Source organism: Thamnophis elegans, chromosome 5, assembly GCF_009769535.1.
Source record: "Thamnophis elegans isolate rThaEle1 chromosome 5, rThaEle1.pri, whole genome shotgun sequence".
NCBI lineage: Eukaryota > Metazoa > Chordata > Lepidosauria > Squamata > Colubridae > Thamnophis > Thamnophis elegans.
Genome location: NC_045545.1, coordinates 21,705,054 through 21,731,387, shown reverse-complemented (window position 1 = coordinate 21,731,387; position 26,334 = coordinate 21,705,054). Strand labels below are relative to the sequence as shown.

At 37.5% G+C, this 26,334-nt stretch overlaps 1 protein-coding gene and 1 pseudogene across 1 annotated transcript in view; both read right to left on the bottom strand.

Annotated features, from left to right (window-relative positions):
• SLC44A5 (solute carrier family 44 member 5) overlaps positions 1 to 26,334 on the bottom strand; it is a 160,797-nt gene that overhangs the window by 92,844 nt on the left and 41,619 nt on the right. The window lies entirely within an intron of this gene.
• Positions 5,692 to 5,746, bottom strand: LOC116509809 (annotated as a pseudogene).

Below are 26,334 nucleotides of genomic sequence, written 5' to 3'. Positions count from 1 at the left end.
AGTTTCAGGAGGCAAAAAATGCTGTATTCAGTGTATAAGATGCACCCAGATTTTCAGCCTCTTTTTTGAGGGAAAAAGGTGTATCTTATACTCTGAAAAATACGTATATAGTTTTCATTTAATGGTTAAAATCTGTACTTCCTTTTTCACTTTTATACAGAGATAATTGCACAAATTTTTAAAATCATGGCCAATGTAAATAGCAAAAATAACTTCCCAAGCTTGTTTACCCAAATGCTGAATGCAGTTCTAACTTGCTTTATTTTGCTTTTTTTGCAAGTCCCTCTAGTTTAATTAAGTTTGTATAATATCACTACACAAGCTGCAAATGATTATTACTAAGAAAATAACAATGGGCTTTTTTTGTAGAAACTTAAAAAGAAATATTAAGCTTTATGTCATTTAGACCCAAATTACATATTTGTTTACGGCCTCATCAGAGGTTTCCCAGCAAAATTTCCAAATTAGCAAACACACTAATATAAAACATACAAACACCCATATACACAATACATTTAAGGGTTTTGCATATACAATAGCATGTACTATTGTATTAACTGCAAGAGTAGATAAATGTTTTTTTCCCTTTAATAAACACATATGAAGTCATCACAACTAAAGCAAAATTTTAAATGAAAAAGTAAATATCCAAGCAAGTAACTAGAGAGTAACTTGTGGAAATCAGTGAAGAGGAAACAATAGTAAGATACAAATCAGTGAATATACTTTCAGATTTTATATCAGGGATTACATCCAGAAAAGTTACAGGAATTGACCCAGGGTTAAAATATTACTGAAAGGTGAGTTGAAGATAGAAGACTGTAGAAAACTTCACTAGAATGACACAGAAAAATGAACAACAGGCTGATGTTCTGGTAGACCATCATACTGAGTTATATTTGAGAAATTAACCCAGTATTATTTGTAGGTTGGTACCAAGGCAGCATTCACTCTCTAAACACCTGAAACTTCCCTGATCCTTTTGCTTATACAGTCGTACCTTGGGAGTTAATTAGTTCCAGGAGGCATGTTGAATATGAAAAACGATGAGTACCAAACAATTTTTCTCATGAGGAATAATGTAGTAAGTCACAAGGCAGCCAACACCAACAAGTTCTAGCTTGTGTAATTAAACCAAATAAACACATTTCCTGACATTTAGAACAATTAATCAAAGGAACAACTTGCCTCCAGAAGTTGTGAATGCTCCAACATTGGAAGTTTTTAAGAATATGTTGGCTAACCATTTGTGTGGTGTGGGTTTTCTGCTTAAGCAGAAGGTTGGATTAGAAGACCTCCAAGATCCCTTCCAACTCTGTTATTCTATTCTATTCTAAACAATGAATACTGGGATAAACATTTTGTCTCAAAATGTATTGAATTCCAAATTCAATGATTTTCTAAGCAGTTGAGTACCAAGGTATCAAGGTATAGTACCAAGGTACTATATCTAAAAACACATGTGTTGCAGTTACTTTTAAATATCTTTCAACTATGGAAATCACAACTATAAATGTACAACACAGAGAATCTGTTGGCCTTGTGAGATAGACCAGGTCAAGTAACACATTACAGGGATTCTAGGAATATTATTTTATTGTGCAGGCCATATTAACCAAACCTTGAATAGCAGTTCAAAAACCTCAACCCTTTTAAGTCAATGAAGGGGTTGTTGAGCCTCCTTCCCAAGGCTCAGCAACCATTCTTCCTCCTTATCTCAAAGTCAGAAATAACTCCTATACAGAATCATAATTATTTTTGTTTTGTTCCAATAGACTTCAGAGCTAGAAAAAAACTCCCTATTGTCATATTTGGCAAATAAAGGAGTGCAGCATACATTTTTTTGTGTTCTATAAGATGGAGGGGAAATTCCAGAATTTATTTGGGGATTGTTGCGAATAAGAAGGCTCAACATCCCCCTGTTTGTATCTCCTTCCCTGATTGAATTGTGAGCCGCCCTGAGTCCCCTTCGGGGAAAAGGGCGGCATATAAATGTAATCAATCAATCAATCAATCAATCAATCAACATCTACAAAAAGAAACCCAAAAGCTACTGATTTATTAATATGAAAACAATAAATGAAGTATAATATAATATACAATATGCAGAACTTGTCAAGATTTTTCTTTTCAGACTCTGTGTACAGGTAAAAATTTCATGTGGCTCATTTGTTATCTTCTGCCAATCAAAAATATTTCTGGTTCATTTCAGTCTTATTCCCTGCAGCTAAAGGCAAAATTGCAATTGCGGGATAGTAAAGCTATACCTTAAAGCAACTTAATGCAAACATATAAATAAATTCTGTCTCCACCCAGTCAAAATAAAACATGAAGCATTCATTAAGGCTGAAAACCTACAGAAAGTAGTTTGAGTTATGGAAGAAAAATGTATTTCTGAGCACAATTCTCTTTTTTCACCAAATGACCTATTAAGTATCAAATCTCCTAGAAAGTCAGCAACCCTATTTGTATGCATTTCATGGGGAATTTTGCGAAAAATTGTTCTCCACCATACATTTCTGAAACAACTGTGTATGTTGGCCTATGAGTAGTAGTTATTATGATTCTAATAATACAGGACAGTATTTGGTGATAAGGGGAAAAACAAAGAACATGCATGGAATTTTAAAGCTACATTAAAGGTTGCCTGGCAAACCAAAAATTTCAAGGCTTCTGTTCAGGCTGATAGGGAAATAAATGAATTCTCTATTGACAGAAAAATGCACAGTAGCAATCTCCAGAGCTGAGATTTAATATAACCCCCAGAGCCATATACTCTCTCTCTCTCTCTCTCTCTCTCCCTCCCTCCCTCCCTCCCTCCCTCCCTCCCTCCCTCTCTCTCTCTCTTTCTCTCATATAACTATGAAATCATTTGTAACTTCATTAATCCCTTTTACTTCTTTTAATAGTAATACTTCATAGCACACACACACACAAACACAAAATTGTGAGCAATGACCAGGAACAGAAAATACTAAAAACAATGTAATTGTTTTCTTTTTACAAAAAAATATTGAATAAAATCAGCAGCTCATTCCAGAGGGAAGGCTCTCTCACAGAGAAGGGTCTTCCCCTGGGGGTCGCTAGCCAACACTGTCTGGCCGACGGCACCCTGAGGAGGCCAACTCTGTGGGATCGCACTGGACGGTGGGAGGCTACCAGTGGCAGTAGGTGGTCTCGCAGGTGTCCTGGGCCTAAGACATGGAGTGCTTTAAAGGTCATAATTAGTACCTTGAATCGCACCTGGAAGACAATCGGCAACCAGTGCAGGCCGCCTAAAAGGGGCGTAACATAGGAGCACCTAGGTGCCCCCATGATAACCCATGCAGCCGCATTCTGGACCAGTTGAAACCTCCAGGTGCTCTTCAAGGGCAACCCCAAGTAGAGAGTGTTACAGTAGTCCACGCGAGAAAGGACGAGGGCATGAGTGACTGTGCACAGAGCATCCCGATCCAGGAAGGAGCGCAACTGACGTACCAGCTGAATCTGGTAAAAGGTCCCCCTGGTAATGGCCGTCAGGTGTTCTTCTAAACTAAGCTGGGTATCCAGGAGGACTCCCAGATTGCGGGCCCTCTCTGAGGGGGCTAAAATGTCTCCCCCTATCATCAAAGATGGAACAAGATGCACAAATCGACTTTATTTTAAATTGACTTAAACACAAGTTCTTTTATGCTCTTCAAAGGGGAAGGGTTCTGTTCCCCCTTCCTTCCTTCCTTCCTTCCTTCCTTCCTTTCCCTGCCAAAATAATTCTCAGAGGCACCTGTGAAAACAGTTTGTGCCCTTGGTTTTTATCAGTTTCTGTAAACAAGTTGCAAATCCTTCAGCTGCAAAGTTAGTGAAGTCAAATAAAGAAAAAGATACATTGTTTCAAAAAACTCTGACTGGCAGTTAATTTTCACCTTCTGTAGGAAACAAAGTTCTTTAGATTGCTTTTAGTGTGATTTAATAACAAGTAGTAGGAAGAATTGTTAAAATAAAAAGGAAGGTTTTAATCCAGAAGTAAAAAAATAAAGCAACAAGAAGCAGAAGAAGAAAAAATTTATGTGTTCACTTTAAGAGGAGAGATGAAGAATGTTATGAGCATTTCAATCCACAAAAAATAGTTACAATGACAAAGGAAAAAAAACTTTCCACAGTGATCCCATTAGGATTATTTTCACCACTCAGTTCTTTTGTTTAAGGATCTAATTTGCCTTTAAAGAAACACTTCTTTGGGCAGTCTTTAGCAAAATAGAAAAAAATACCTCACCAGATGGACTCACTTTCTCTTTTCACTTCCTTCCTTCCGGAGCATCCTGATTTCATCAGCCTATGGGCTACCTGTTTACCGTGGGCTTGAAGCACTTCCCTTGGGTCTTCCTGATCACTATTAAGAGCCAAGGTGGCGCAGTGGTTAAATGCAGCACTGCAGGCTACTGCTAGATCAGCAGGTCAGCGGTTCAAATCTCACCGGCTCAGGGTTGACTCAGCCTTCCATCCTTCCGAGGTGGGTAAAATGAGGACCCAGATTGTTGGGGGCAATATGCTGACTCTCTGTAAACCGCTTAGAGAGGCCTGAAAGGCCTATGAAGCGGTATATAAGTCTACTGCTATTGCTATCTCTACGGGATGGTTTAGGTCTCAATGGACCTCCCAGCAGCAAACGTGTCAACGGCGGTCTCAGAGTATCGAGACTGCACATTGTAACATCACAACGTGGCTCCTACTTCCAGACTTAGAAACTTTATTAATTGACTTTTACTTAAAAGATGCTATAAAGGTGTAATGTTATTGGATGATTTTTTGTGTTTTTGTTCAATTAAAATAAAATAAAAATTCAAAAAAAAATTTCTCCCAACATAAAAGATTCACCTGGGCTCCATATTCTAACTGGATCTAAGTTGGTGTCAGTTTACCTCCTTTAGTGAAAAAGAATTTCTCAATGGCTATTGCAGATCCTGGGAGATGTATTACAGGTAACCCTCAATTTACAACCACAATTGAGCCCAAAATTTCTGTTTCTAAGCAAGATGGTTGTTAAGTGAATTTTGCTCCATTTTTCCATCTTTCTTGCCATAGTTGTTAATCAATGCAGTTTTTAAGTTAGTAACACAGTTGTTAAGTAAATCTAGAGAATATCGTGCCTAGCTCCCAAAAAGAGGGAGGGGGCTTTTCTTAACTGAGAAAAGATAATGGATCTGTTTCCCAAAAACAACAGCCTCGTTTCCCTGTTTACTTTCATTTGGAACTCAACATGATTTAATCTTCTCAAAAGTATACCTTTGGCATCATTATACCCCAAGGATCACACAAACCCTTGTAACCATGGGGATCCTGCAATGGTTGTAAGTGTGAGAAATGGTCATAAGTCACTTTTTTCTGCCCTGTTGTAACCCCAAACTGTCACTCAATAAATGGTTGTAAGTCGAGGACTAAATTTCCTTCAGCTTTCAAATATTTTAAAAATGAACCTTTTTATGGAGACCATAATTTAAAATTTTGGGAAGTTATTTTGATTGCAGTATTTGGTCTACATCTCATCCTGAACTTACAACTTTTCATTTAGCAACCATTTAAAGTTACAACAGCATTGAAAAAACTTACTTATGACCAGGGGTGAAATTCAGAAGATTCCGACAGGTTCTGGAGAACCAGTAGGGGAAATTTTGAGTAGCTTGGAGAACCGGCAAATACCACATCTGGCTGGTCCCAAAGTGGTGTGGGAATGATACTACACTTGATCTTAGCCAAAAGGCCGAGAAGCGATTTTGCAATATCCTTCCCCCAGGAGTGGGGAGGGAATGGGGATTTAGCAGTATTTTTTCCCTGGAGTGCGGTGGGAATGGAGACTTTGCAATATCCTTCCCCCAGGAGTGGGGACAGAATGGGGATTTTGCAGTATCCTTCCCCCAGGTGTGGGGAGGGAGTGGAGATTTTACATTATCCTTCCCCTGCCATGCCCACCAAGCCACGCCCATAGAAATGATAGTTAAAAAAAATTGAATTTCACCACTGCTTATGACTGGTCCTCAAACATGGTAGCATATCCATGGTCATGTGTCAGAATTCAGGCACATGTTTTTGCTACAGTTGTGGCTTTCTAGGAGTCGATGATTGTCATTTGCAACTTTCCAGCAGGCATCCCACAAACAAAATTAATGGAAGAAGCTGAATGTGTTTCAACCATGTAAGATTATAAGTTGATCACTACCTGTATAGAACATATTGATTTTTAAGCCCTTAAGGAGAGTAAAGGCAAAAACTGCAGAGATAGCCATCGATTTACAACTGATATCTGACAATTGTTTGTAGTCACAATGGAATTAGTCATTATACTATGAAATAATGGTAAAAGCCAACTCAAAAATCTTTGAATAACCTCAAGCAGCCTACATACAAATTCACCAGCTTTTACAACTGCATGACCATGACATTCTGATCAAATCTATATCCATACATTAATATTGCTATTGTCTGTGGATGCACTTGTTATACTTGTTATCAGTTCTGAGATCCACCTTCCTTGACTGCAACATAACAGGCGTTGTACTTCCAGTTTCATTGTTTCTATTCTGCCTTCATGTCCCTGAAGTTTTCTTGACAAGTTTCTTTCAAAAGTAGTTACCGTATTTTTCGGAGTAAAAGACGCAACAAAATTTTGAAGAGGCAAATTTAAAAAAAAAGTTTTTGCACTCTGCAGACCTCCCAAAAATAGCCTGTTTTTCGCAAAAGTGGGCCCATTTTTGCCCCCAAAAAAGGGGGGGCATGCATAGCCTTTAGGAGGCTTATTGAGTGCTCCTGGGGTGGGGTGGGGGCAAAAATGAGCAAAAAACCAGTCCATTTTTCACTAATTTTTCCCTCCACAGCTCCCAGGAGCACTCTGGAAGCCTTCTAAAGGCTATGCATGGCCATTTTTGAAAAGGGGGCGGAGTTTCGGGAGCCCAAAAAGTGCTGTATTCAATGTATGAGATGCACCCAAATTTTCACCCTCTTTTTTGCATCTTATACTCCGAAAAATATGCTACCTATTGTCTGTTTCCAAGGGCTGAAAGGGAAGAACTGCCCAAGGTCACTCAATTAGCTTTTTATCTAAGGTAGGGACTAGAACTCACAATCTTCTGATTTCTATAGCTATTGCCTTAACCACCACACAAAGTGGCTCTCTGATTCATTATAAAACTAGATTATTAGAAAGATATATACTCTGCATTTAAAACCACTTTGGCTGGTTTTATTGCCTAACAATATTGTAGTTTAAGTAGGCATTGCTGATTATATTTGGAAATCTCACTACTGATTACTCAATTATGCATTTGGAAAGTATGGTCCACCTGGTCAAAGATTTTCAGATGTGATCCCATCTTTAAGAAAATATCATTTTCTCCCAGACATTTTTAACACACACTTTGCATCCTAAAAGCAAAATAGAAACAAAAATCAAACCCCCAGAATTATATGCTGTTAACATTCCTGGAATAATGGGCCAGGAACCGGAAGGGAATTTTGTTCTAGAAAGGATTTCTCTCAAGCTTGAATAGGAGAAAGAAATGGAAGAAATTTTCCCAAATAAACATTTCATAGAACTGCTATTTTTCTAAATTACTTGTTAAACTTAAACACAATCTGAATAGGATTGCTTCAATTTAAGGCTGGTATAAAATTCAATTAATATAGTAATGTAATTATTTTGCCCACCCATTTTTGCTCTTCTACTTTCATTGGCTGTCTAAATAAAAACAGTTATAGGGTTAGGTTTTATTTTTTATACTAATTTAAAAGGGAAACTGTTATGTTGTAAAACAGCACCTTTACTTATAAGGTGCCTCTAAACTTCAGAGACCCCACTTTTGATGATGTTAGAGAATCCGATAGATCAAGGACCCTGACAACAGAAGATGTCCATAGATATATGGATGCTCAAAGTCACCATCCTGCCTAACCATTCACTAAGGGAAATATTTATTCAACTATTTCTTAGTATCCTCAAGCTGAACAATTATCTAGCTTGAACTATTCTTCATCTCCACTATATGTGCAAATTATTCTGTCTTTTGAAAAAGTTTGCATTCAAACATCCCAATATGCTTCTTCATGTCTGAAATCTGAATTCTTGAAACTGATATTTATTTTCTTTTTGTGGCTAACCAACAAATTGAACACCTAAATATGATTTCTTTGCTGGGTGTTGTGGTTTTGGAGGCTGTTTTGTTTTGTTTTGGTTTTTGTGTGGGAAGAAGTGCCTTTGAGTAAGCATTGACTCCAAGTGACTGCATGGAAAGCCATTTTCATGGCCAGATTTGGGAAGTAGTTTGCTGTTACCTTCTTCTTAGGACTGAGAGAGTGAATTATCTAGGCAGCTGGCTTTACGATTATTTAAGAATAAGTCGTGTGACCATTTTTGAGAAATTAGGCTAAATGCTGTTAACCCTGAAACTGTTAATGAATATTTCTTTTGTCATATTCATTTACCACAACTGATTCTTCCATAACCTAGATCACATTTGTTAATAATATTCCTATTCTGGTTGTATTCTAAAAACTGTGTTAAGTCTCTGTATCTTTTCGTTTCACAAATCTCTTCAACTAAATCTCTTAATCTCTCAGAACTGGATTCATTCTCCTACACTTTCTTCTGCCTAACTGCTTGATTCTACTAAATGCAGCTCAAGGGAGCACAAATGTTAAAAATCCCATCTTTTTAGTTTCCCCATCAGTATGCTTAAGTAATACACAGAATTCATGTTAACAGTTTTGAAGACACTAATGCAGGAGTCTCCAAATCTTGATTTATGGACTTCAATTCCCAGAATTCCCCAGTCAGTCATGAATCCCCATGCTGACTAGGGAATTCTGGAAGTTGAAGTCCATAAGTTTTATAGTCGTCAAGTTGGGACACTTCTTTGCAGTTGCAGTTATCACAGTTCCAAATATGTGACACAAATAATTGACACGAGTGGATCATATATATACATGAATCTCAGACCAATAGGTTTCACAGCCAGACCATAATAAGTTTTAAAACAATATAATTTATGCATATAGCCAAATGTGGGTTTTTAACAATTGCACATGCTGGGTAAAAGAAATCAGAAGATTAGTTTCTTTAAGGCTTTAGTAAACTGATTTGCCTCAAATCATAGTGTGCCCTCATGGTTTGTAGAAACTGCTTCCATTTACCTGTTATGAACTTGACAACATAACACATCTTTTCTACGATGTTCTTATTTCTTTTAAAGGACAATCTACTGTGGCTGCAGCATGCTAATTATAACTGCATTCAAAGAGAGTCTCCATGGAAACCGAACAGTCACCAAGATGTTCTATTTTATGTAAGAAATGAAAGGTTACAAGAGTCAATGGATGTGTGATCATCAGAAATCCTGGGCGAAAAAATAATGCATAGGCCTTTGAAAGTAAAGCATAATTTTGATAAGAAAATCATGTTGAGTAATTGCTCCAAATGTAAGCAGAATATCAGCTACTATTAATACTGTTATTTTCCTTAAAAGTAGCTTAGTTATTACAATTAAACAATATTAGAACAAAAGATATTCTCTTCAAAGCAGGTGTGTCAAACTTCCGGCCTGCAGGCCAGATGCGTCACGTATTGGCCACACCCACATCGGTTTAGTGAAGGGGGGAGAAAGTTCTGATACATCACATGACATGGCCATGATGATGTGAGTTTGACACCCCTGATCTAGGCCATAGTGAAGAATTTCATCTACAGTAACATAGTTATTCTTCAGTTTAAAAAATGGGAGGAAAAGATAGAAGGGAAAAACATTTGCTACAAGTTACATTTTATTAGAGAGAATAACTCTGTTGTTGATAGGGTTCATTATATTTTAAGCATAGTCAAACAATTTAGAAACCTAAAAATTAATTACTTTTAAAACCTGATAACTGATCAATCAATTCCATATAGGCCCAGAAGATATCTCTTATAATACCTAAATAACAATAGCTATTGTTATTTATCTGTTTTACAAATAGCTATTGTAGTTTATTTGTAGAACAAATAGTCTCTAATTAAATGCATATTCTAAAATGAAATATTATTGAATAGTTTCTAAAATATATAAACTTTATGAGAAACATCACATCAGAGGTGGTATTCAACAGGTACTGACCAGTTATGGAGAACCAGTAGCGGAAATTTTGAGTAGTTAGGAGAACCGGTAAATACCACCTTTGACTGGCCCCACCCCTATCTATTCTCTACCTCCTGAGTCCCAGCTGAGCGGGAGGAAATGGGGATTTGGCAGAAACCTTCGCCTGTCATGCTCACCAAGCCACACCCACCCAGCCACACCACAGAACCGGTAGTAAAAAAATTTGAATCACACCACTGCATCCCACAGTACAGTAATGTTAGCCCTCTGAAGTAGAAGTTTAGTAAATGTAAGCCGTGAGCAATCTTAGAACTCTGCTTTATTAATATAAGCTATAATTACAGAATCTTAAAAGCCTGACATGGTTTTTCTTTCCCTTTTTATACCAAGGAGAGCCAATTTAGGGTAATTTGAGTTTCTTTCTCATGCTCTTCTGCCTTTCCAAGTTAAGCTGATTTTTTTTTTTTCAAATACTGCTGAATGCTTTCTTCAAGGCCGTCCCCAAAACTCTCTACTAAATTGTGAATATGCTTGTAACACATGCAAATTACATTTGCAAATATCCTTGCTGTGAGTTATAAACTCCTCCTCCAGTAAGTGACAAACTTCAGAAGTTGACAGCCAATATATTACTTCTCCTATTATAAATCCACTTTAGCTAAATAGAATAATCAAGTACCTTATTTTCAAGTTACTTCCTTAGAGAATAAAATCAAAACTAAATCACTACATCGCTTAATGTATGTGCATATCTTATCTGAATAAATTATTTTAATTAGCAAAACCCCTAGCTTTCCAAGGTGTTTTCAGAAGGTAAACATAAGGTAAAAATATCTGAAGACATCCAGATGAACTGAACAAAAAGTCCCATCATCATTAGTGCCATGGGTTATAATGCAAGATGGCAGAGTGCAAAGAGGTAAAAATATTTTGGGAAGTACAAAAAATAAAGGCTTATTTTTATCAAGGACATTATCGCTTTTCATAAATAGTAGCCTTTCCACAATACTTCAATATGTCTTTTCCTATTCTACTTCTTAGTCCTATTCTATTCCTTATACCTGTGATATAGCTATATTTTATTTTTATCTATTTTACATAATTTTTTATTGCTATATCTTAGTCCTGATTTTATGTTTCTTAGCCTTGAATCCTTGTTTCTACATTTACTCTAACTTCTACAGCTATATCTTAACTACATTCTATTCAGGGGTGTCAAACTTGTGGCCTGCCAGCTGACTACCCCCACCCCCATTTTACCAAAGGGGGGGGGAGTTGTGATATGTCACATGACAATGTGTCGTAGTGAGTTTGACACGCCTGCTCTATTGTTATTGTGATATTACTCCCCTTCCACCTACCTCTTCCTGATATCATAAAAGGTAAAAATTACAAATCATTGCTTGTCATCCAGGCTACATATTTGAGCTTGTAGATAAAACTGGTTTTCCTCAATGGATTCTTACTGATGTCATTCTTTTTCCCTGAACAGCATGAGAGAGTATTGGGATCTTTTGTTTCCCTCCTCGCTTCATTTTCTCTATATTCTCTACTCCCCCGCCCCCAATTGACATCCTTCAGTCTCAAAGAACTATGGTATCATGCTCTGGAAAGAGGTCCTAAAGCAGCATCTGGTATGGCTAAAAAGCCAATTCGAGAATGGCAATGCCTTGCACACTGAGGGCAGATTCTGTCTCCTGCCCAGCCCCCAGATTTCGCTGGTTCTGGGACTGCCTCTTTGCCTCAGCAGCCCGAACAAGTGTCTCTTCGAATTGGAGAAGGCCAAGCTGCGTCTTTAGCCTTCAAGCTGAACGATCAGAGGTCAAGTTTTCCCAGATGTTAATGTCCTTTCCCAAGGCCTTTAGATCCCTCTTGCAGATATCCTTATATCACAGCTGTGGTCTCCCTCTGGGGCCCTTTCCCTGCACTAATTCTCCATACAGGAGATCTTTCGGACTCTTCATCTGGCCAGATCTTTTGCTGCCCTCCTAGCTTCACTTTCTCTATCTTCTCTACTCCCCCCTCCTTCATTCACATACTGTACGTGTGCACACAGACATTTCACAATACACCCCCCCCTTTGATAGCCATATTATGCTTTTTTTTATATTTCGCAAGAGGAAGGAGTCTTCAGTCTTTGGCTAAACTGAGAGTGAGACAGTGAAGATGACCAGGAGGGACTAGCATATCCTAGCTGCAGCAAGATTTTGCTTTCACAATCTCATTGGCTGGAAATTGTATTTGTACTCAAAGGCATCTGGAGGGCACAAGACTAAAATCGGATGATGCGGCCATCCATATTTCCTAGACTACAAAACCTCTGAAGCAAATTGTCACATCATTCACAAGGTTAATGGAGACACTTTTTACTAGTTACATAGATGCTGCTTTCATAGAACTGCCACTGACTGCCCTCTGCAAAAATATCTAAGAGGTAAATTAATCTAGCATGGCACACCAAGTCAAGGCAATAAACATATCCATTCTTTTCTAGACTCTGGATATAAATGGGAAGAACTGTTCCGGATAATCACAATTTTGAATGCTTATTGCTATCACCTATTCTACAGTAAATATTGGAAAAACATTCAAAGGTGAAAATAAATCCAGTATTCTAATAAGAGAAAGATACAGAGTAAACAGGTCTTTCACATTATCAAAGTATCGCATCCGTAAGTAGTTCAAAAGGTCAAATGAAATGAAGTTTGACTCATTATGCATTTTTAATGAACACACAAGTGCATGCATAAGGAAGGATAAGCAACATAATACACTCCAGATTACTATTACTATAACTATAACTAGCCATACTAACTGGGGACTATTAAGAGTTGCAGTCCTAAATATTTGGAGGGCAACCCTTCCCCAGCTCATACTAAAACATTCACTTTATACTCATTAGCTGTCAATGTCTCACATAGCACATTTAAGAATGTACTCAAGTGTGTACTCATCATCATCAAGCAAGGATTTAATGACTCTCAAAGCACATTCCTAAAGTTAATCACGTACTTAACTGCCTTAGCAAACTGAAATCTGAATTTAGGCTATGTATTTTGTTCACTGTGGACCCCTAGCTTTTTATGCAAGCTTATTCTTGTTTTTTCTGACCCTTTGTTCAACTTTTGTTTAATCCGAAATATTAATACTTCCTGAAAAATGATAAAGTACGCCGTTCAGGCTGTTTAGCTTATTGAAATCAAGAGATGCATTACTTAATGCTTTCGATTGAACTATATCTCAAATAGCTTCCCTTCACTTTCAATTTGCATATGTATAATAACTAAAATTAGCCAAGTGAATTTTGTTCAAGTCAGAAAGTTCCCTCAAGCACATCTTTCTTCTCTGTTAGAAAAAATTCAGCAGTACTAAATTTAATAGCTATTTATTGTGTTCTCATGATATCAAAATTTTCTGCCCGAGGCAGGTGCATAATACAATAATTTTGCATTATGTAAATATCTGGTATTCACATACAGTGTAGACGGCCCCCCAAAATTTCTCCTAGTATGTTGAATACCATTCACAACATGATGAATGTGAAAAAAGACATAATTTTTCTTTCTTGGAAAGCATAATCAAGACTATAAAAATGCTTTATGTAGTATGGCTCCATAGAGGTCACAGGAACATACCAGATATTGCCTGTCTCATAAATGGAACAGAACTCATCCAACCGCATGCAATTTTGTAACCATGCCTGTGTTTTGGCTTATAAATACAAGCTGAAAATTGTTCTTCTATTTCAAGAACAAATGTGTTACAATTTATGCATTTCTCCATAAGAAATTCTGTGCCCTTAAGTTGGATTTCCTTAGTTTGTATAAGGTTGCAAACTTAATTCACCTTTTCTCCGCAAAGTAGTAACAAGGTTATTCTGCAATTGCCCTGTCATTTCACATTTTTCCCAGTGTTTTGATTTTTATAGTATCTGATTACTTTTCTCCTTCATGAATGCAATTATTCAACTAAGCCAAAACTCCACAATAAGATGACCTTTGGATATTTTTGACTATAATTTCCATCATCCCTGGTTGCTGTCATTCTCAAAATATTCCAAGCTACCCCGGTCATGACACATTTCCTACAGAATAAAGAGAAGGTAAATAAATTATTGCATTATTTGGGGCATTCCTCCTCACTTTCGTAAACACTGTACTGAACTGCGGTATAGCTAATCATTGTTACATCTTTGTCACCATTATGAGGAAGAACAGATGGCCTGGGTCAAAGTCAAACTCCTGCAAGCAAAGGGAGATTTATCCCTTTTTTCTCCCTTAAATTTAAAATATCACAATGTATATATAGTGGGAAATAATTATGACCTATTTTAATTGGTATTTCAGGATGTACTTCTGAAATTTGGAGTATATTCATAAATCAGTGTTGAGACTCCCAAATCAGGAGATTTACACAAAAGTTAACTGAAGTTAACAAAAAAAAAATCTCTGTGTATGTGTCTCATCACTTAAGGGCTCAACTCTAAGCTTCAGCCAAGAATTAACAAGTGATCACTAACTGAATAGCTGATCTATTTGCTCTAAGGCAGCAAAAGCTGCCTCTGAATATAAGAAATGAAGAGTCACAGTTATACTCATTACCAGCTAAGAATAAAATCTGTGAAGCCATACACATAAAGACTAGCAAAAGAATTAATTTTCCCTGAAAACAGAATATGTGGAAGGTGAACAAATTAAAATTAGAGCCTTCTCCATTTAGCATTACATATTGGTTTGGCCAGGATATATGGAGTCTCAATACGGACAATTGATTCATCACTGGCTGTGTGTAATTTGGATAGAAAAATTAGTGCAGGAATTATTGGAAGCTGAAGTGTTACACCTCTGGCAGAAAAATGTAAGCATTCAAAAAGGGTCCACATATTTTTAGCACATTTACAGAATTATCCAAAATATGTGTTAACTACAAAAGTTGTCATCAATGCAGAGTTTCCAAAATACACTTATGTTGCTCATGCCTACATTTCTACTGGAAGTAGTCCTCCAGTGATGTTTATTATCACTACCTCAAACATATAATATTTCCAAAATGATTTTGTTTCAAAGTACCCTTGATTCTTTACCAGAAACAAAAGGAATATATAAAGGTGTACCAGTTATGGAGTTCAAAGAAACTAATGCCATATAATAATGGCAATATAATATTAATTTTGTGAAGATAATGAATTACTAATTAAAAATAGCATCAGTACATCACAGTAAAGAATAGGCAGAAAAGCACTATTTGTCCAAAGAAAGACTAATTTACACAAATTTTTTCCCTGCACACGCTTCCATTTTTTTAAAGAATAGAAAGGTACATTAAAATATACATGGAGCTATTCAAGCACAAACTTTTCATCTATGTGGCTCTGGTCTTAAAAATCACCAGCTGGTACATACCACTAAAAAGAGAGAGCTTTAGTTCCCATCACAACCCATTCTGATTAAATTTTCTGAAATCTCAACACAGCTCTGGCATTTTTACAACACTTGAGACCATATACGATCTAGGTATCTGATATTTCTCCAAGGAGCTTCTTTGCAATGCAGTTAGATTTTAGATGAAACTATACCCATATATTTTATTACGCTTTCCATTGACATCATTACCATAATTATGTTCAAAATTAAACAGCCAACATCGGTGAATCTTATATTATAAGGATATAGCAATATAGTTGACACTAAGGATATATCCACACCTAAAGTTTAATCTGATTCGGTCCTTTGCTGATGGTAAATTAAATGTGAACTATTTTTTTAAAAAAAAACATATCTGAACTGGGAAACTATAGAAACAGTTTGCAAGCTATCACTTCAGTCCAGATTGCAAGCTATCACGTCCTCCTACTGGACAATTCCTTAACCATTGGCTCCTCCTATCTTTCTGCTCCAGGAAATCAGTTGCTTTCCTTCCTATGGGCTGATCTTGATGCACATATTTATTTTTATACATTTGTCATATATACATATATATAACAACATGCATATACAAGTTTTTGCACTCCAATAACAAATTTTTGCACTTCTTTTATTATCAGTTCTAAAATATCCTAGTTGTTGTTAAGACTTCTGTATGTACATTGCTGGTTCAAAAAAGAAAACAAAACAGCTGAACAGTAGTTTGCAAAAGATGTATGTTTACACATATATATATATAGGCAAAGAGCAATCATAGTTTTCTACCGGGCAATAAAAAACTATTATTGATTTTGCTTGAACTGAAATAATTTAGGTATTTATGTTCTGTCTATTATCGAACATTTATATTGGCATGTTAGCTAAATTAAATCTCCATTATCTGAAGTTTCTCTTTTCTATACGTATACTAGTATACTAGTATAGAAAAAAATATTGTTTATCATGTAGGACTATACTGAATTTCCATTCAAAATTTTGATATATAACAGAATATATATGTATGTATGTATGTATATATAAGTACAACATTTGTATGTAGAATATACATTTATTTAGGAGGCAAATGCTCACAAAAATGTCTCTTTCTTGTATACTACTTCTTCTGTATAATATACTTTCAACCAAGGCAATCCCAGTAACTAGGTAATCTTAAATATAAAAAGAGGATATTCTGTTTTTATGCAGTCAACAAAATGCACATTATACATTTTTTTCTAATCCTGAGTGGATTTTTTGATAATTTCATGGAACCAAATCAGACAATAAAATGCTTAACATTTCCTTCAAACTTCAAATCCTGTTCCTATTAACATTTTGAAAGTTATCTCTACCATTATTATAAATTTTATAATTTATCATCATAAATAAAGTCAAATAACATACCTTTTTGCACTTCCTAGTCTTGTATGCTTCGGGAGTTAAGAATTGGCAGCACAGTCCTGTACTGGTTCTCTCCCTTTCTCTGAGGCCAGTTAGTGTGGATTGGGAGCAAGGTCCCATTTTCAGTCCCTGCTATAAAGTATGTCCATGCCACCAAGTTGAGTACTTTCTCTGCTACTGTTTAACCTCCAAATGAAGCCACTGAGTGCTATCATCCATTGCCATGCAATGAGATATCATTAATACCTAATGACACCAAGTTGTATATCTCTGCCTCTGGTAGGTTAAATGATGCTTTTGATGTCTTTTCTCAGTGCCTAGAGCCATGATGGCGAACCTATGGCACACGTGCCACAGGTGGCACGTGGAGTCATTTCTGAGGCATGTGGAACCATTTCTCGCATGCACGAGGCATTGCCCTGTCCAGCATGCCTGTGCATGCTAGCCAGCTGATTTTCAGCCTCTAGAGGCTTCAGGGAAGCCTCCTGAAGCCTCTGGAGGGAGAAAAATGGCCAAATAGGCAACAGTTAAAGTCTCTTCCTGAACTTCCAGTTTGCATGTTGGGCCATTTTTCACCCACCCCAGGCTCCTAGAAAGCCTCTGGATCCTGAGTAGGGCAAAAAACAGACCTACTGGGCCCACCAGAAGTCAGAAAACAGACCGTTTCCGGCCTCTGTGGTTGGGAGAGGCCGTTTTCGCCCACACCAGGTTCCAAGAAAGCCATGCATATGTGTGGGGGGCAGCAATAGGGGTCACATGTCCATGCGCAGGAGGCACAGCACGGGGGCATTAAATTATGGGGGTGGGCACCCGAGGCAAAAATGGTTCACCATCACTGGCCTAGAGGCTGTGAAGATCTGAATGGAGAACAACAGTCCTCAACTAAGCACAAGAGTGTTTTGGAAGATTGCAGAAACCAACAATCTTCAATGTATTACAACTTCCATGCATAAATTTAAGCTACTTGAAATGTCTGAATGATGTCATAGGTACAAATGGACTGAACTACATCACTTTTAGCACAATTTCCTGTACTTTAATATCCTGGTAAGATATACCTATAATTTTAAAGAGAAATACAAACATTTTAAATGTCCATATTCAATATTTCTATCCAGAACTACATATCTAGAAAAATAATGATTAGAACATTAAGTAAATGGCTTGGGAAGTGATATATAAAACTTGAAATCATTGTATGTCATGCTGCAACTTATTATATCTATCAGGGAAATGCATCTCTATAGGTGACGCTTCTCAGGAAATGATGAAATAATATATTTTTTTTATTAAGCTAAGTTTACCAACAGACATGCATTGCAATGTCAGATCATGATTCCCTTTTTCAAATGAGAATTTTTTACATTAAAACCATGCATTATATATACCATTAATGAAAATTATTAATCCGGGTTCATCTATTTTTTAATAGTTTACATCTAAGCTATTCAAGATTCAAAGTATATTATTGCAAAATGAGAAGAGAAAAAGTTCAAGATAAAGTTGGTTGATTTATTTAATTCATGCTATAGGGAATGCCCTATAAAAACACAAAAGCAGAACAAAAGTTTAATATCCTGTTAAATGCTTATAGATTTTCTCTACAATGAAAAATCTGCTATATACCTTCAATAAGCACAAGTCCCAATTGCCACATAAAAACCTATCCACAAATTTTCAATTTGTTGCTCACGCTTTGCAGTCAAAGTTTATCAACTGCCTAGGGGCACAAGAATTCAAACATTAAAGGTAGGAAATCATGAAGGTGCAGAGCATTTCTCGTGGCAAATAAAACCCTTTTTTGCAGAGTCTCAATATATCACAGTCTTAGCAGAATTTTTCTTATGCAAGTCCCAGAGCTTGAGCAAAGCACACTTCTCAAAATCATTTCTAAAGACAGGCACGTGCATTAAGGAAAAAAGTATTCATAGATGAAACTGTAGCTTCATTCACAGTTCATTCCAGTTCCCCGGCATGCATGCGCATGCTGGAAAGCCAAGCTCCAGGTTTCTGGCATGCACATGTGTGGCTGTCACCTGGTCTTCCAGTTTCTTGCACGCATGTGTGCGCTAAGACCAGCTGGCCAGTGCACATGTGCACGCTTCAACCTAGAATAGCAATGGGCAATGGCTGGCATGCCTGGAGAGATGGCTCTGCATGCCACTTCGGGCACACATACTATAGGTTTGCCATCACTGGTATAGTTTTTAGGCTTCACAAAGGATATTTTGTTAGGCTCATGAACTGAACACATACTGAAAACTCTCCATTAAACTCTGGAAGATTTACGATCACAACAGATAATTTTTCAGACAATTAAATGTTTTCAGTACATAAATTAATCTTATGACTAAGCAGCATTTACAAACTGCATCCTGCAGGTTCTTTTAGATAGGGAGGCTATTGATCACAAGTAATAGGAGCCCCAATGGATCAGATTGTGTCCAGTGCTAATGGCCCCTAGCTTTAGTCTATGGATAGGCAGAGAGAAAACCGGTGCAGTTTCAGTTTTTCTCCAGAGCATAATACAATGCTTCTATTTCTGGAAAATGTTGGATATAGCACAATCACAAAGATTTATAAATAATTGTAAGAGGGTGGTTTCCATGCTACCCATGATGCAGTCAGTTGTGCCTCAGTCTCTTGCTCTCATCTTTATAACAATACCCAAAATCAGTCAAAACAACCTGGATATATTTGGGCCACAGTGTGTGGTCATATCACATCCACCAGGCCGAAGGCAGCATATTTTTTTAGTTGCATGTCAGGGATTATACACCAAAAGCAAACAGGTTGTATATAAGTGTTTGAAAAAAAACATCTGAACTTTTACATTTGAGAGAAAGAAAAAAGCACATATACTTCCGAGTACACATTTCCTTAACAGAATAACAGAGTTGGAAGGAACCTTGGAGGACTTCTAGACCAAACCCCAGCTCAAGCAGGAAACCCTATATACCATTTCAGACAAACAGACTCTGCCATCTCTTTTTAAAAGCCTCTAGTGATGAAGCATCCACAACTTCTGGAGGCAAGTCATTCCACTGATTGTTCTAACTAGCAGAAAATTTCTGCTTGGTTCTAAGTTGGTTATCTTCTTGATTAGTTTCTATCCACATTGTTTCTTATTCTGCCTTCAGGTGCTTTGGTGTAGATTGACCTCCTCTTCTTTGGGCAGCCCCTCAAATATTGGAACTCTGCTATCATGTCAATAGCAATGCAATCACATTATGTTTTATAATTCATCTCTAGGTGTTGATGCTAAGAAGAAGGGAAATGAAAGAGTCAAGTCTAGAGTGGGTGGTTTGGGAATGAATTTTTCAATAAATATCTTCCCAGTTTGACCCCCAGCTATGGGCTGTTATCTTCATTAGGGTTAGGCTTCCTCTTGCAGTTAATCAGCTCAAGTGGAAAGCATACATACAGGGAGACTCATCTGCACACGTAATACTCACATATATGTATACATGCACACTCAAACACAGGATAGAGATAATTAAAAGAAGCAGAAAGAGGCAAAGATGGGAAATATACTAGAAAATGAAAAAGAGGAACAGAATATGTAGAAAAGGATCTATCAACAATGAGCAAGAAGAGGATTGTTGGCAAAGGAGTAAGGGAAAGAAAGGAAGAGTGAGGATGTTTGGGCTGAAGGAGATAACCTACTATATTTGGTATAAATGAAACCCATATTTCATTCTACTTGTCCATACAAAGTCTATATCTATAGGCAATCTGCTCATAAGTGGCAAGTGCAATCAGGTTTTCAATCTATTCAGTGAAAGGAGCCTTACATTTATTTTCCAATGCAGCAATATCATAGTAAGGGTGCAGAGAATCCATTTACATTTTACAGTTGTCAAATTCAGTTTACTAGGTATGTAATTCAAAAAAACACTATCCTATGAAAATGTTCACCTTTGTTGCACAATTGTGTTCATATAATCCACTTCCTTTCCCCCAAAACTTAGCAAGCATGTCTTTTCAAGAAGCATTTTGTAAAAAAAGACATATTTAATATATTAGAAACATATACATGCTTGAATATAAATATACATACATACATACATACATACATACAATATTTACTATTAAAGTAATAAAGTAATTATTTCTATATGTTTTTTTCCGAGGGGGTTAGGGTTTTATCATAATTATCTTAATTACCTTTGTCAGGGAGGGGGTTTCCTTTTTTCTGATCATTATTTGAAAAGCAATAAAAATAGGCTCCACCAGATACCCAAATGGGCTGCAAATTGGTCAGAGACTAATTTTGAAGCATAATATAAGATTTGGGAAGCTGAAAGAAAAGTGAAGGACAAAAGGAAGGAAAGGTATGGGTGACTGATATGGCAAAAAGGGTGAATTAGAAAGAGAGATTTTATAGAGACTATAGGTAGTCCTCGAGTTACAACAGTTCATTTAGTGACCATTCAAAGTCACAACGGGTCTGAAAAAAGTGGCTTATGATTGTTTTCCACACCTCTACTGTTGCAGCATCCCCATCATCACATGATCAAAATTCGTATGCTTGGCAACTGGTTCATATTTATGACAGTTGCAGTGTCCTAGAATCATGTCATCACCTTTTGCGACCTTCTGACAAGCAAAGTCTATGCGGAGGCCAGATTTACTTAACAACTGTATTACTAACTTAACAATTGCAGTGCTATAACTTAACAACAATGGCAAGAAAAGTCATAAAATGGGGCAAAAGTCACAACTTTTTGTTTCACTTAGCAACATATATTTTGGGCTCAATTGTGGTCATAAGTTGAGGGCTACCTGTATATTGAAAAATTGAGCTTAGTAACTGAGATGAATATGGAAGACTAAACTAAAAGTTTAGAGGTATTATTCTAAAGGAGAAAAAAGTTTCCCAGAAGTATATACCTTTTATTTTTATTTATTTCCTTTTATTAAATGACCTGCTGTTTCTTAAGAGGAATTAGAATTTTTTTCAGTAAGTACAATACATAAATTTTACTTGATTCTAGAATAATTGTCTCTCCTACATGAGCAATTTTTTCCCAGTCATTAGATTGTTTCATGTACTTAGTTAGTTTCCTTAAATATTTTTAAATTCTTTTATGCCATTCTTGTGAACTTATATCAAAACTGATTTTCTTTCTAAGTCAATGGCTGCATTAGCTCGTATGTCAATACATTACTGTTGTCATCCATTTAGAGATCCATTCGGTGACCTATTATGACTTATATACTTGTAATATTAGAGATGTCATCTCGGCAAGCAGCTTTAGTGGTATTTTTCCACATTTCTACTAAATTGTTCTGCATTTTGAAGAATGTATTACGTATTATTCATGCAAGCCTATTGTAGTCCCTGTTTTTTATCCTTGATAAGTATTTAAAACCTGAAATTAAAAACATACCGGTAGTAAGAATAAATAAATTACAAAGTAACGAAATGATGTCTACAAGGGAAGAGTAAAAACAAATGAAAATTAAAGGTTTCAAATACTATGACACCAAGACACACTACTGTTCAAATCTTTATTATCAGTGCCCAGATACACTCCCAAGATACAAGAAACTGAGGAAGAAAGCTCATAGATAAAGTCAAAAGATATCCGTTTTAAATTACATTTTAGTATAGAAAATGTGAGAGTACCACGTAGGGACTTTTCAGCTTAATGGAGAAACTTGGCTTTCACACATCTTTAGGGCAGCTGAAGCACAATAAAAGGTGTGTTGTGAGAGTAGCATTTTCTCCTTTGATATATTTTCCCCCTGATGGAAGGTGAGCATACTTTCACTGTTAATAAGTCTTAGATCAAATCCATAGGCATTGGTACTGCTCCAGAATAAATATGTATTATCATAGATAATTAAGTGTCCATCAGCACTGGGAGCCACCTCTATGCCCACAGATGAACTGCACAACAGAGTGACTTATTCAAACATTCTGAAGTTCTACCATATACCTGCTATAGGGACAGCAGACCTGATTAACGTTATGCACAATAATGGTGCAATATGTCTCCCATATCACAAATAATTTTTCTTTCCCATAAAAAACGCCTTCTACTATGAGGCAGGAGAACTTTTCAAAAATCTCATTCATTCCTTAAAATATTATTCTAATTAGCTTGTACGTTCACTTATTTTATTTCATTCTCCCATTAATTAAATATAAACAAGGTTATGAGGACTCAGGTAATATAATTAGAATGTATAAATCTATACATTTAACCTTAAAAAAAAGGTTACAGACTTTTGGTGAAGAATGGTATACTGAAGACAGCTCTGCAAAAAGCAGTACTGACAATTGTAGCTATGAAAAAGAAGCCAATGAGTAGATTGGCTCCTTCAATCTTCTCTGGAGAAAGAGAGGTCATGAGATTGCCCACATTATGCTCCGTACATTTGCTTTTCATGAGCAGACTGCAAGGCCATCATCTCTGGAGGGAAGGAGGACCAGGAGATGAAGGAATTTTTCACTCTTGCTCTAGTCCTAGTCAGAGGACATTATATTTGTACTTCCTTTGTTAATCGCGTTTGGAAATGACCTATTAATTACTTTAAAGAACTTAGACACCTTTAAAAAGATGAAGTTGAAAACTCCATAGCAATGTCTTCAGTCATATACTGTATATAATAAATGAGACTGTATCTTTATAAGCTTTAACAATTCAGAATGAACAGCCAAAAGTAAGACACAGTTTCAGTTATAGAAGATTTTAAACAGATGAAAGACTCAGAAAATCATGGAATATTTGATTTTGAACATTAAGCCCTTGAAAATAATTTAAAAAAATAAATGCATTTTTATGGGAAAGAAAAAATATTTGTGACATTGGAAACATTGGATATTCCAATATTTGTGATATTGGAGACATATTGCACCATTACTATGCATAACGTCAGGTCTGCTGCCCAATTCATGGTATTGGACCTGGGTACTTGAGAGACCGCCTGCTGCCAATTACCTCCAATAGACCGATCAGATCCCACAGATTAGGCCTCCTCCGAATTCCATCCGCCGGCCAATGCTGACTGGCGACTACCCGGAGGAGAGCCTTCTCTGTGGCTGCTCCGACCCTCTGGAACGAGCTCCCCGTGGAGATTCGAACCCTCACCACCCTCCAGGCCTTCCGCAAAGCCCTTAAAACCTGGCTGTTCCGACAGGCCTGGGGCTAAAGAGCTTTTGCCCCACTCCTCGAATGGTATGGTTGTTGTGTGCTTTTAAATTGTGTATTGTTATGTTCGTCTTTTTTTTAATCCCCTGTCTGTACCCCCTTCACTGACTTGAATTGTGAGCCACCCTGAGTCCCCTTCGGGGAAAAGGGCGGCATATAAATGAAATAAATCCAATCCAAATCCAAATCCAATAGCAGGTATATGGTAGAACTTCTTTCTTTTGGAAGGCTTGGATCCCCTCCGGCTTCTCTGCCTCTCCTCTCACCCCAGCCTGCCAGCAGGAGGTGAGTGGGTAGGCTTTATTGTGTTCCAGGCATTTCCCACCCAGACAGCAGGCTGCATTTGCAACGGTGGAGGTGTTTGTGGAAGGCAGCATGGGAATGGGGGGAAGGGCAGAGGAGCTGCTTTCAAGCCATTGGAAAAGAGATCCAATCCAACTTGTGTGTGTGTGCGTGCGTGTGTTTGAGGTAGAGTGAGTGAGTGAGTGAGAGAGGGAAGGGGGTAGGAGAGATAATCCAATCCAACTTCTGTGTGTGTGTGTGTGTTTGTGTGTGTGTGTTTGAGAAAGGGAGGAGGGAGAGGGAGAGAGGAAGGAGGGGAAGGGAGAAGAAAAAGAAAATGAAAGAAGGAAACTTTTTTTGCAAAGGAGAAAAACAAATGCTGTCGCTTCAAATCGGAACTGAGCATGCCTGGCTGTGGAATTCTGGGAGTTGAAGTCCACAAGTCTAAAAAAATTTGAAACCCACCACTATGTCAGTGCCTCACAAGCCATAAACCTCACCGCATGTCACTGAATGTCACTCACTCTTGAATTGTCCCAGACTCAATGAGGTCAGGTGGAAAATTGAAATCCCCTGAGCACTACCTGCCTTAAGGTCCCTATTCCAGCTCAGCAATGGAATCCAGCAACTGAGACTGTACATCAGGGACAGTGTTAGACCAGCTTAATTTCAATCAGAGAGGCTCACATCTGGTTATATGTGCAGCAGACACTCTGACACACTTTCAGGATTCAATGGAAGACAATATCCAATACACCCCTAGGTTGTTTCAAGTGGTAACCTGGGTACAGTTCCAAGAGAAAGATCCTGGGGCTCATATGGCCCTAGCTAATTCACGCTTCACTGGCTACCCAACCACCTCCAATTATTCCTGCAATAAGCAGGTCTTTGAAGAAGCAGGCTTCCATGGTAGGTAGCATTGAAAGCCCAGCCAGAAACCCCAAAATGCTGCCCATCAACTTCCTATAGTAAGACAGATCACAACTCAGAACAGAAAGGATACCACAATCTACAAGTGGGAAAGAGTCCCCAGAAGGATTAAATCTAGAGCACAGCATGGAGGACAGCCACCTTAAGTACCAGATACTCCCTAGCATGGTGCTATAAAGCACCACCAAAAATTTCCTGTTCTCCTCCAAAGCAGCCCCCCAGAATCTTCCCCACCAAATGTAAAGTATTCCAGGGGTCGAGGTTATCCTCCTCAACCCCACAAATTAAGCTTGTGGCTGAGGCAAGGAACCAACAACCTTGGGCTGTATCAAAGAAGACCTTAATTAGCCAGCTGTCTCACCACAGAAGCTTAACTGGCATCTTTAGCCAGCTCAGATGGCTTCCATAGACTCTACTGTCACCTCTACCACCAACTCTGCCAACTACAACATACTGTGGATTGCCTTTGGCCTCAGCTCCAGCTCCTATCACAGGCGCAGTCCTGGATCCAATACTATCAATTCCTCTTTGATTCTGCAGCTTTGATGTCAGCTATGCCCTGGTGCATCGTTCAGCCTTATCTAAGCCCTTTCTTAAGGGGTGTGCATAAGCATGTGCCTACCGTCCCTTTCCTACTGTCCCCACTTTTTTGTATCCATTTTCTGTATTCATAATAATATTTATACTTATATCTGTTATCTTATACATGCTTGACAAAATAAATAAATAAAATAAACTGTCTGGTCTTTGTGGCATTCAAGGATTCCAGTAAATGCCATTGTCTTCTCATGTCCCGCTCTTCTGAAAACTAGCGGGGCAACTGTCATCACAGTGGTTGCAGAGTACAAACCCAGCCTTTCTCATGCATATAACAAACCAGAATCTCCACTAACAACCGACATTTCTACACACCATGTTTTTGGTGATAATAGTTAATAAATGTTTTAATTCAGGAGTTCCCAGCCCCCAGTCTGCAGTCCAGTACTGATTCACAACCCTTTGGGAACTGGGTTGATTGTGGGCATGCAATCAGTGGGCATGCACATAAAACCATGCCCTCTCACC